General features: G+C 43.3%; 1 pseudogene across 1 annotated transcript; it reads left to right on the top strand.

Moving 5' to 3' along the window:
* The first annotated feature begins 12,160 nt into the window (after positions 1–12,160).
* Positions 12,161–12,609, top strand: LOC308431944 (large ribosomal subunit protein eL32-like; annotated as a pseudogene). Its single transcript has one exon. The product of its transcript is annotated as a large ribosomal subunit protein eL32-like (transcript).
* Positions 12,610–12,883: the final 274 nt, after the last annotated feature.

Here is a 12,883-nt window from a genome sequence, read left to right as displayed (position 1 = left end):
TGCCCCATCCCTCCCTTCACTGCCTTCATCTCAGATCATGCAGCTCTTCCCCTCCAGCCTTCCTCCCCACTCATCCTGTTAACCCAGCCCCAAGTTACAGCAGGCATTCTCTGGGAACCCATGACCCAAGCCTGTCAGAGAAGCAAATAGACCTGAAGGAGATAGTCACGTTTCATATATTCACTTTCTTTCTTTCTTTCCTTTTCTTCCATATCCGCCCCTCCAATCTCACCCTCAGCTCTGTGGTGGACTATCTGTTGTGGCTTCTCCTTACTCTCTGCCCCCATCCCCAGAGGACTAAGCAGATCCCAGAGGAACACATGCTTTCCTCCAATTTGTGGGCCACCCAGACCCTCCTGCCTTTCCCTTCCTAGCCCATCCACACTTCTAAGTGTCAGTTTACCAACACCTGGAAATATATTTTACCCAGAAACTCCCAATGACCACACCTATCAGGATCCCAGAAAAATTCCCTATGAGGTAAAACATAGTCACTGTGTTCTCCTAAGAACCAGAGAGGGCAACAGAAACAAGGAACAAAACATCCACTCAACAGAGACAGGACCAGATATCAGCACCTAGAATTATAATTTTTCCAGACCCAGATGCATATCTAGGGAGTGGTTCTGATGTTGAGGTCCTGTTCCCCAATTGCTTCTTAATCAGTATGTAAAGAAAGTCTTGGGCAGAAGGGACAGGTGGGACTTCTGGGCCCCTGGAGGAGGCAGGGAGACACTGTAGGACATAAAACCGTGCCAGGAAGGTAGAGCAGACTGAGACCCAGAGACTTGGTGGTCACACACTTGAGGCTTAGTTGACTCCCAGCTCCATGCCAGACTCCTGACTGGGAATGAGTGCCAGTGGTCAGGTAGGCTCAAGACAGAATTCTTCTTGCTAATGTGGTACCTAGAGGCCTGGAGGGCTTAGCCAATGAGCTTCCCTTCTCAGAATTCCTACCTGCAAAAGGTATTTAATCTCAGGCCCACCCTGATAAGTGGGATATGGCTTCACTCATCCATTTTCCGGCATGCCAATAAACTGTTTGAAACCACAGACTAGCTCTTATTATTCGTCTTGGGGAGCCATGAACTACAGAACTGCAGCCTAATCTCTGTAGAAGGCCTCTCTGTAATTCCAGCCATCACTGCCACCAAGCCTGCATCCACCAAGCTAAGTACAATCGTCCCAGCAGGGACAAGCCAGAGTTCCTCCCCACCCCCCAAACTAGATGCTGTCCCCAGCCCTCCAGCCTCCAACTCCGTTCTCTGCTCTTCTGTGACTCTCAGGTTGGATGTCCACGCCTTGTCACAAGTCCAGAGACACCCCATTGTTAGGAAAAGGATGAAAAGAGTGGGGGGTATATGGCCCATGGAGGTGCGGCGAGGCCTGGAGACGATGCCTCTAGGGGATCCATGTTGGGAATCCCTTCTCCCTAAGGGACCAGCCACGCAACGGTATAGAGTTTATTCAGGTCATTGGGGAGTTAAGGTAGTAGAGGCAGAGAGAGAAGAGAGGAATAGAGGGGTAGAGGCCAGCCATGACCACATGAAGAGCCGGGAGGGAGGGAAAGGGAAGAGGAGGGGTAAGGGTGCAAGAGCAAGAACATAGAGCAAAAGAGAGAGGAGGGTGCAAGCAGCCCCTTTTATAGTGTCAGGTCACCGGGGCAGAGCATACCTGGCTGTTGCCAGGTAACTGAGGGGTGGGGTTTACAGAATCCCAACAGCCATCCCCATTCCACCCCAGTCTTGAACCAACTCTGGCTTTCCCATTTTCTCATTCCTGGTGCCTCAGTGCTTCCCCGCTGCAGTCAAAGTCCCACTTCCCCCAAGGGGCTGTGCTCAGTGGGAGCAGACACAGGCCAACAACTCTACAAGATGCAAGGTAGGAGGAGGACAGAGTTCACCCTGCTTTGGAGAGAGGAGAACCCGGCAACCATGTGAGATCTCAAATCAATCGGAGTGGCCACAGGCTCCTACATGCAGGTGGTCAAGGGAGTTTAGCAAGTGAGGTTTAGGGCAGGTGAAAGACTAAGATAAGAAACTGATAACGGCTCGCTCCTGCTCCTCCCAGCACGGCACGAGAGGAAGATAAGAGTTGTGCCATAGGCAAGTTGCAATTGAGCAACTATGCGTCTGAATCTTTTATCTGGGATTCAAGAGAATCTGGGATGGGGCTGGTGGCTCAGTCACATTCCTGGAGCTAAAGGCAGGTAGAGCATAAAACTACCTGCTATACCTAAACACCAGTGTAAAAACACAATCAATAACATCCAGGACCATACGGCTCTGCCAGAGCCCAGTAACTACCACAGTAGACCCTGATAGTTACCACAAAGCTGAAGCAAAGACAAAGGCCTTAAAAAGCAGCCTTTATGAATCTGATAGAGGTCTTTAAAGAGTAAATGAATAAGTCCCTAGAAGAAATCTATGAAAACACAAACAAGAGAAGAAAATAAAATAGTTCAATACCTGAAAGTGGAGATAGAGTCAACAAAGAAAATTCCAAATGAGGGGAGTCTGGAAATGAAAAATTTTGAGAAATTTAAACAGGAACCTCAGAGGCAAACCTTACTAGCAGAGAGATCAAGGGGATACAAATTGGAAATGAAGAAGTCAAAGTGTCTTTATTTGCAGATGATATGATAGTATACATAAGTGACCCCAAAAATTACACTGGGAACTCCCTAAAGCTAATAAACTCCCTAAAGCTAATAGCAAAGTAACTAGATATAAAATTAACTAAACAAACAAACAAACAAAAAATCAGTAGCCTTCCTGTATACAAATGACACATAGAAAAAAAATCAGGGTAATAGCCTCAAATAATATCAGATATCTCAGAGTAACTCTAACCAAGCACGTAAAAGACTTGCAATAATGAAACATTTAAAACATTGATGAGTGAGATTTAAGAAGATAGCAGGGAGGGCTGGAGAGATGGCTTAATGGCTAAGAGCACTGACTGCTCTTCCAGAGAACGTAAGTTCAATTCCGGTTCACAACCATCTGTAATGAGATACGATGCCCTCTTCTGGTGTGTTTGAAGATAACAACAGCATACTTGCATACATACAATAAATAAATCTTAAAATTAAAAAAAGATAGCAGAAGTTGGAAAAATCTCCCTATGTGCATAGATTGATAGAATTACCACAGTAAAAATGATCATCCTACTAAAAGCAATCTATATATTCAATTAAATTCCATTAAATCCCAACAAAATTCTTTATATGTCTGGAAAGAACAATTTTCTGCTTTGTACAGAAACATAAAACAAAACAAAAACCTCCTAATAAAAGAACTGCTGGAGGAGTCACCATCCCTGATCTCAAGTTGTACTACAGATAAAATTAGAATGGTATTGTCACAAAAAGAGACATTTTGATAAGTAGGGTCAGAGAAAGACTCAGTATAAATCCTTATACCTGCCAGGTGGCGGGGGCACACACCTCTAATCCTAGCACCTGAGAGGCAGAGTGAGTTCCAGGACAGCCAGGACTACAGAGAAAAACCCTGTCTCAAACAAACAACAACAACAACAACAACAACAAAAAACCAATCGATCAATTGATCAATTCATATACCTATGGACACTTGATTTTTTGATAAAGAAGCCAGAAATACTCACTGGGGAAAAAAAAATTGCATCTACAACAAATGATGCTGGTCAAACTGGATGGCTGCTCATAGAAGAATCCAAATTTACCCATACTTATCACCCTACCAAAACTCAGCTCCAAGTAGGTCAACTTAAAACCAGATAGACTGAACCTACTGGAAGAGAAAGTAGAGAATAGCCTTGACTCATTGGCACAGGAGACAATTCCTGAACAGAACACCAGTAGCTCAGCCACTAAGATCAACAGTCAATAAATGTGACCTGGTAAAACTGTAAAGGTTCTATATGACAAAGGACACTGTCATTTGGACAAAAGCAACGGAAAAGATCTCTATTAATTACACAGTCAATAGAGGGCTAATATCAAAAATATATAATGACTCAAAGACTAAATATCAAAAAGAAAAAACCCAAATAGCCTAATTAAAAATAAAGTACAGATCTAAACAGAGAATTCTCAAAAGAGGAAGTCAAATTTCTGGAAATACTTAAAGAAATGTTCAACACTCTTAGTCATAAGGTAAGTTAAAACTACTTTGACATTTTTATCTTAAACCCATCAGGATGGCTAAGATGAATAAAACAAGTAACATCTAATGCTGGTGAGGATGTGGAGTAAGGGGACCAATCCATTGCTGGTGGGAGTGAAAATTTGTAGAGCCACTGTGGAAACCAGTGTGAGTTTCTCTGGATGATGGTACTTGATCTACCTCAAGACCCAGCTATGCCCAAGGTTCTAGGCATATAAAAAGTACACTTCATTCTACTACAGATGTAGATTGTTCGGAAGCTGTTTGTATTTTAATGTTAATTCCACTGCCCCAAGAAGGGCGGCCTAGTTAATTGACTCCAACTGAATCTTCCCATTTTAATTAGTAAAATAAAGGAAAGCCAGTGACTGGGTGGGGCAAGTAGAGAAAGCTGAGAGGTCTGTAGAGGTCAGAGGACAGAGGTTAGAGGTCGTGGCAACTTGGAGCTTCCCAAGGACCAGCCGGACCCAGGTGGGATTTATTGGTGTTAAAAAGCTATGAACATTAAGGATTTTACAGGTCTAATATCTCATATAGAAGGGAAGTTTGTATCTTTGTCAATTTGATGCAATCTTTTTGTGTAGAGGGTTTGTGGATTGAGAGTTGAATATCTAAACCTGTATGAAAAGCTATTGGGCTGTAGAATTGCATTTGTGGGATTTTGGGGTAGAGAAACACCCCAGGACAGAGGCAGAGTAGGCGGTAGAAAACTTCCAGGAAAGGGAGTTTTACAGACGAGTTGAGCCGTGGTGTCGGCTCAGACAGGGCGCCAGAGGAGCATGTGGCTCCAAACTAAAATTGGGCTTGAGGAGTGAGACCTCAGGGCCGACAGAGAGATAAACATTTGTTATTTTTTAATATTTACTACAACATACAGAGACTCTCCATCAACCATGGTACTACTTTTCTATTCATAACAGCCAGAAATGGGGAACAACTTAGATATCCCTCGGCAGATGGATGGATAAAGAAGTATGGTAATTAACACAATGGAGTATTACTCAGCCACTACAAAAGTGAAATCATAAAATTCACATGTAAATGGATGGAACTAGGGAACAAAAACTCATCCTGTGTGAAGTAAACCAGACCCCAAAAGAAAAATACGATATGTATTTGTTTATCTGTGAATCTGAGCTATAAAGTCAATGAATGATAACCAAGATACAACCTGTAGAACCACATAGGTTAGGTAGGTATAGAAAAAAAAAGGACTGGAGGATAGGGGTTGGGGAGAGGCTGGACTCTCTAGGAAAGAGAAACAGGAAAGATAGTTATAGTAGGAAACAGAAAAAATAGTTATGAATGGATGGTGGGGACTAGAACAGAAGTATCAAGTTGGAATGGAGAGGCAAAAGTGGAATAGGGAAGGAATATGAGGAGAGACAGCTAAAAGTCAGGGTCATTTGGTGGGTAGTATGGATACCTAATGCAGTAGAAGCTTCCTAGAATATACAGGTATACAACAGTGGGCTAAGTAAAATTGCCAAATAAGGGGAGACAGTGCCCCAACTGGCCATCTCTTGTCTGCCAAATGAAGTCTAGTACCAGGATAGAGTTATATCTAATTGAATGGTTGGCCAAAGGGTCCCATGGGAACCCCCAAATAACCTAGGCTGTTGTCATGACTATATAGATTGTTCTCCACAAAGTGATGGCCAGTCCCCATTGCTGAAGATGACACCTTTACAACTTACTGAACATGAAAAAGTCAAGCTGGTGCCTACATAGATAGATCCTTCACCCTTACATCATAGCGGCTTTGGTCCAGGAAGTTACTCTGAATTGCTACCAAGGGAGAAATGAACTTCAACCCAGTCATAAACCCTTTGATCTTCAATGGTGTTCTGTCTGCAAAAGATGCTAGGCCTGACTTAAGACTCACTCCAAAAGATTGATCCAATTCCCAACATTGCTGACACTAGATGGTCCAGAGACCTGAGGTAATACTAAATACTCTGTTCAAAAAATAAAGAAGGAAAAAAGAAAGGAAGGAAAAGTAGCAATAACAAGACATTTAGCCATATTCATAGATCAGTGCCTTGCTCAGCCATCATCAGAGAAGCTCCCTCCTGTAGCAGATGGGAAAATAAAGTAAAGGGACCCAGAACCAGACATTATGCAGAATGAGAGACCGTGGAACATTCAGGTCTTTATGGGATGTCTCCATCGGATCCCTCCCCAAGAGTTCAGAGAACCCCATGGAAGAGATGATAAGAGTGTACAAGCCAAAGGGGATGGAAAACACCAAGGAAACAAGGCCTTCTACACCCCCAAGATGGATGCACATATGAACTCAGAGACTGAGGCCATGTGCTCAGGATCTGTAGCAGGTGGGGTCATAGAGCTAAGAGAAGTGGACACATCCCTAACCCAGAAGCACTTGCAAATGAAGTTAGTTTTCTCCAAGTGAGTCTTTTAGGAGGAGGCTACATGCCCAGCAGTGGATACACAACAGAGAACAAACTCAAGGGCATCTTTGGAGGCTTCTTGTCTTGTAATGTTGTGTCAGGACTTTTCCTTTTTCAAAAGTTTTATCTATTTTTGTTTCTTCTCTCTTTTTTACCCTATAGGTCCTTTGTGTTTATATTATGGCTCCCAGTTTAGTGTTTTTGTGGGATTCCTAAATGTGCAAATGAATGGGTTGCTGTTTTTTTGTGCCTTTTCTTGGACTCTTTTGTTTTATTTTATTCTGATGATGTTAGTTTTTGTTTTATTTTATTACTATCTCTTGCAGACCTGTTTGTTTACTAATGAGAGATTGAAAGGGGTTGGAACCAGATGGGAGGGGAGGAGGGGAAGAAACCATAATTAGGATATGTTATGTGAAGGGGGGAAAACTACTTTCAATGGAAAGGGGGAGGAGAACCATGCCTAATTGTAATTTGGTTCTGAACCTGCAACATTGCAAACTCTCCAGTCACTGGGGTTTGCTATGTTTGTTTTATTCAGATCCCAAATGTAATCCAGGTCCCCACTCCCAGAGTTCTTCACCCTATGGGAGCGTTAGGGGAAGGACTGAAGGAGCTGAAGGGGATGCCAACGCCAAAGGAAGACCTATAGTATCAACTAGTAGTCACTGAGGTTCTGATTAGTCTGTCAGTTTGTGGCTGCTTTCCAGGAATTCTCATTCATTGTACAATCGTTACTTTGGTCTGTTGTGGGTTCTCTTTTGGGGGATAAATAGATGTGTGTGTGTGCTTTCTCTCATACAACAGATATGTATACGTATGCGTATGTGTATGCATATGTATATGATGTACATGTATGTGTGTGTGGTGTATGTATATGTATTTATGTGTATACACACACAAGGACAGAACATGAGCATATGTCAGTGTGCCATTAATGTATTATATTATATCTTGATGAAGACCATCTTAACACAGTAACTCTTAGTTATTTTAGAATGTAACAGGGTACCTCTGGATGGGAGGAGCTAGAACAAGGCAGGCTCTGTACCTCTCTGCACATCTGCTTTTTTCCTCTGTAGAACAGAGTGCCTCTGTCTGTGTAGACATGAAAAGATAAGAGGACTGGATAGGTCAGCTTGCTCCTGCGTGTAGAAATACGGTAGTGGTTAAGGACCTAAGAGAAGTTCATAAGTAAACTTGTTCACTGCTTCATGATTGGACCTTATGAAGAAGATCAAGTGGTGTATACTCTTTCTTTGCTCATCTGGACTGCATGAGTCGGTCATGTTTATGTGTTGGAAGCCTGTTCTTGGGGTGGCAGTGTTGAGAGATGGTGTGAATCCTTTCCGAGGTGGGAGTTAAGAACACTGCTCGAAGAGGGGACTGGAGTTCTTGAGAGACCAGTGACTCTTTTCTTCTCAAATTTCTCTTTCTCTAATGTTAGGGGAGAGGTGAGTCACCTTTGATTTACAGCTTTCTGACAGCCTTCTGGTGGCTGGTAACCGGGCAGCTGGAGATGCACCTACTGCAAAAGAAACAGCTACAGAACACCCCCAGCAGAGTGAAAACACCCCAGCAGAAGAAAGCAGGGAAGGAGCAAGAGGCTGGTAAGGACAGCTGTGACAACTGGCACAGAGCAACTTCTACAGGTTTCCTCCCTCTGAGAGACAGACACTGGATTATGAAATTTTAGTAAGCTTTCCACGGGCTCAGGGTTCCTCCTCTCCCTTTCCTGTCTGACAGCTCTTCCCTGAGTGGGCATGCTCTTTAACGTTTGTTCATCTACCACCAGGGACAAAGAGGCATAGCTGGTGCTCTGAACACCGTGGGCAGAAGGAGAGGCAGAAGACTTGTGAATCTGGCTCCTGCCTCTGACTGCGTGATCCGCCCCAGTGCTCCTGGTGTCTTCAGGGGGAGATGCTTGAATGAAGACCTGGAGCTCAGCTCTCAATTAGCTCCTGAAGAAAGACCCACAGAGTTCCCTGCCACCGAGGCTCCCACTCCAGACAGGGAACTACTTGAACCGGCCTCCAGGCCTCCACAATTCCTGCCTCTGACAGACTGCACTTTAGTGGCAGCTGGGAATTCATTCCTTTAGTTTTCCTGAGTTATCTGAAAGAGCAGCAAGTGTTCCTAACTGTAGAACCATCTCTCCAGCGCCTTATCATCAACTCTTACCTGAATTTCCAGGATGCTGGCTCGTTTTATATGATTTGAACTTGCTAGCTCTAATAATTGCATAACCCAATTAAAGAAAAATGTCCCCTCCTTTCAAATAGAGGTTTGCATATGCATTTTATATTTAGTATATACTATTTAAAATTTGATATTTATTTTGTATATAACTGAAATTTATATCTAATGTATCAAGAGTTGGATATTTTATGCTTAATGTGTTTGTACTACTGGGTAATCAAACCTAGTTCTCTGAACAATCTACATCCATCTCTGAGATTCTCTCTGTTCTTTGGTTTGTTTCTCACTAAATGCCTCTTCTGCACCCAACATGTCCAATTTCCTAGCATATTCATAAAGCTCTCTATGATCTGGCTGTCTCTTGACAACTTTACCTGTCACTGTTTGCAGCAAACTTGTCACTTTATTATATTTCGGTGCCCTTTCAATGTCTGGAAAATCTTTTGTCCTTCAGACTATAACTTGGGCTTTACTCCCACATTATGAGGCGGACTCGCAAACAGATCCTCATGAATTCCTATCATACCTTGAACACGAATGCTTCCTTATACACTGATCACAGGTATGGATCTCTGTCTCTCTGTCTCTTTCTCTCTGTCTCCATCTCTGTCTTCTGTCTGTCTGTCTGTCTCTCTCTCTCTCTCTCTCTCTGTGTGTGTGTGTGTGTGTGTGTGTGTCTAAGAGAGAGAGGAAAGGAGCGAAGTGACTCCTTGCCATATCTTCTTTAACTTGGAATCCTTCTTTGAGCAATTTGGCTTCTTGCTAAAATCTCTTCATATCCTAGTTGAGGATCAGTAGTAAAGAAAATCTAACCAAGTCTAACTTTGGAAATAAAAGAAAGACAAATGGTGAAAAAATAGTCTTGTTGAATCTCTAGCATTTAGTGTAACTTTAGTGAAATGTCTGGTACATGGTGTTATGTGACAAGACTTCCTAGGAGGATGAAACACATCTATTCACCTTAGATAGGGAGCCCACACAGACAACGTATGGATACCATCAAAATCCAACATGGTGAACCAATCAATGAGTTTTATTGGGGTTACTTACAGAAATATAGGTGATGGAGTGCTTACAGGAGCAGAAATTACTCAAAGACAGCTGCATCACCAAAACCCACCCCAGCATGAGTGACCACTTACAAAATGTGGGAACCTGAAGCACACTACATAGCTTAAAGGCAGTTCAACAGATTGGAGACTACCCTTTCCAAGTGCCTCAGTTGTTCTAAGCCACTCCCAGGAAGCTCAGCTGGTTTCTCTTTCTTCCAGACAGCTGGTCTGGTCTCAGAATCTTGTTTGCATCCTAGCTTGCTCGCCTTTGCTCCTTGGCTTGTCTGGGAGTGACTCTCAGCACCTTTTATTCCTTCTTCAGTAGGGAGGGGCCTAAGAAATCTGTTCAGTTTCAGGGACTTCCTGAAGCTATTCTGAGTTATCTTCCACTTGAGGATCCTCCCTGCTAGATGGGAACCAAGAAAGAGATAGTTACTTGGCAAATAGAAGTGTTTAATTAAAACAGTAAATGACTGCTCATCATGTTTGAGATAAGGGACAGATCTATGCAGCACAGTCTCATGTTCGCCCCCATATTCTCTTTTCTTGGGCTTCCACAACATTCTAGCTTTATGTGCAAGCTGATGCTCTTACAATAAGCCTACTTCCCCTGCTAGAGCATCTTTCTCTCCACGGTCCAGCTGCAGCATTTCTTCCCTCAAGGAGCTTTGTACTTTCTCTCAACCTTGTGATCATTCTTTCAAGTTTTCTCTCCCCCTCCCCAAGTCCCATTTATCTCTCTTCTTTCTCCATGTCCCTTGAGTATTCTGTACTTAATCGTTTGTTTACCACAGAGTATAAAACAATGTATATATCTTCCCCTTCTGTTCTGTGCCCCACTTCTGCCCGCCGATTCAGACAGAATGGGGGATACGGGGTCAGCAGGAGTGGAAGGAGGAATCACCCTGGAAGGTTCTGCTGAAAAGAAATAAGTTTGCTCAGTTTCAGTCTCATGGGCCAGTACTCTACAAAAGAGAATTTGGCTTAACTGAAGGGCTCAGCAAATATTATTTCCCAACAGTGCTAATTATCTCCCAGTGATCCAGCAAGGTTTCGTAAGCCCCAGGATTGTGAAATCACCCTATGCTGACATCAAAGTAACAGCAGATAGATTTTTAAAGTCTCGAGATGTAAGCAGGGCATGGTGGCACACACACGTTTAATCCTCAAGGCTGGAAGCAGAAGCAGGTAGATCTCTGAAAATCTGAAACCATCCTGGTTTACATCATGAATTCCACGCCATCCAGGGTTATCCCAGGGAACCCTGACTCAAAAAAATAATCCTGAGCTGTCTTTAGGAAACTTGTGATTCCAGAGTTGAGTTTGGGAGGAAGGAAGGAACTGAAGTTACCCCCTTTAAATTGTGTGTCCCTTCTGTAGACTCCACCTCTCAACAAGCTTGTTTTTGTACTGTCACCCTGTCATTCAGGGTCCCCAACTAGGGCACCAACCTCCTACTTTCAAGACTGGGATATTTCTCCTTCAAAGACCTTTAGGAATTCATACTCTCTCTATCAGAACAATTTCTTTGTCTCATATATTACCCAATGACCTGTTGGACCCACATGGCCCAACAATCGGGGTGTCCACTCCCACAGAGACACAGATAGATTGAGAACCGATGCAATACGCAAGAGGTTTAATTAATAAGTCCAGTGCACTGGGGTTGTTCTGCAAGCAGGACAGAGACGACCTCGAGGTTTCAAAGTGCACAATTTTTGTATAGTTCTGAGGACAGATTTCAGCAACAGCATCCGGCGTTGGCATCTCATTGGTAGGTTACAGAGATCCTTGGATTCATTGAAAGAGGGGGTTTAGGCTGATGATGATGCATATTTGAACTTTTCTATGAGACCTTGTGGCTGTCAGCCAGTAAATTCTGTCCTTGTTTACTTTCTCAAAAATAAGTGTTTTGAGAAAGTCTCAGAGCAGGGGCAACTTAACCTGGCGAAGAGCCTCACAACATTCTTGGGTGTTTTGGAAAGTCCCAGGGAGAGGGGCAACTGCAACTTGTCCCTAGGTGGCCTGGCCAAGAGCCATACAACCTATTCAGGTCTGCTAGCTAGTCTGCTATCCAGGTTATTTTGCTGATCATATATGAACTAATGGCCTTCCAAGAGTCTTCATAAACATCATTTCTGAACCTGGACCAGGCAGATGGCTCAGCAAGTATGGGTGCCTATAGCCAAGCCTGATGACTTGTGGTTGATCCTGGGACCCCCCACATGGTAGAAATAAAGAAACGACTTCTACAAATTATTTTCTGACCTATACATATATAGGCTGTGTCATGTGTGTGCTTTCCATACCCTAAGATAAAAATGTAAAATAAAAATCTTGCTTCTTCCTCGGCGCTGCCTGCGAGGTGGCTGCCATCTATTTTGCGGCATCATGGCTGCCCTCCGGCCTCTGGTGAAGCCCAAGATCGTCAAAAAGAGGACCAAGAAGTTCATCAGGCACCAGTCAGACTGATACGTGAAAATCAAGTGAAACTGGCACAAACCCAGAGGCATCGACAACAGGGTGCAGAGAAGATTCAAGGGCCAGATCCTGATGCCCAGCATTGGTTATGGGAGTAACAAGAAAACCAAGCACATGCTGCCCAGCGGCTTCCGGAAGTTTCTGGTCCACAATGTCAAGGAGCCGGAAGTGCCGCTGATGTGCAACAAATCTTACTGTGCTGAGACTACTCACAATGTTCCCTCTAAGAACCGAAAAGCCATCGTGGAAAGAGCAGCACAGCTGGCCGTCAGAGTCACCAATCCCAACGCCAGGCTACGCAGTGAAGAAAATGAGTAGATGGCTTGTGTACGTGTTTTGTGTTCAAATAAAACTACACACAAAAAAATAAAATAAAATAAAATAAAAATCTTTGTCTTTCACCAGATTGTTCTGTAAGCAGTTTGCCTCTGTTGTGGGGACACAGAAATACTGCATTCCCTCATTGACTGGATGAGTCTTCACTTGCTGCCTGTTGCAGTACCTGTTTCTGTTTGTTTTGTTGTAGTTTTGTTTGTGATAGGGTTGCTTTTGTTGTTGTTTTTTTAATTTTTTATTAGATACTCTCTGTATT

The sequence above is a fragment of the Micromys minutus genome (genome assembly GCF_963924665.1).
Source record: "Micromys minutus genome assembly, chromosome: 17".
Taxonomy (NCBI): Eukaryota; Metazoa; Chordata; class Mammalia; order Rodentia; family Muridae; genus Micromys; species Micromys minutus.
Note: the sequence above shows the minus strand (reverse complement) of the source record. Positions and strands in the feature narration are given on the sequence as shown.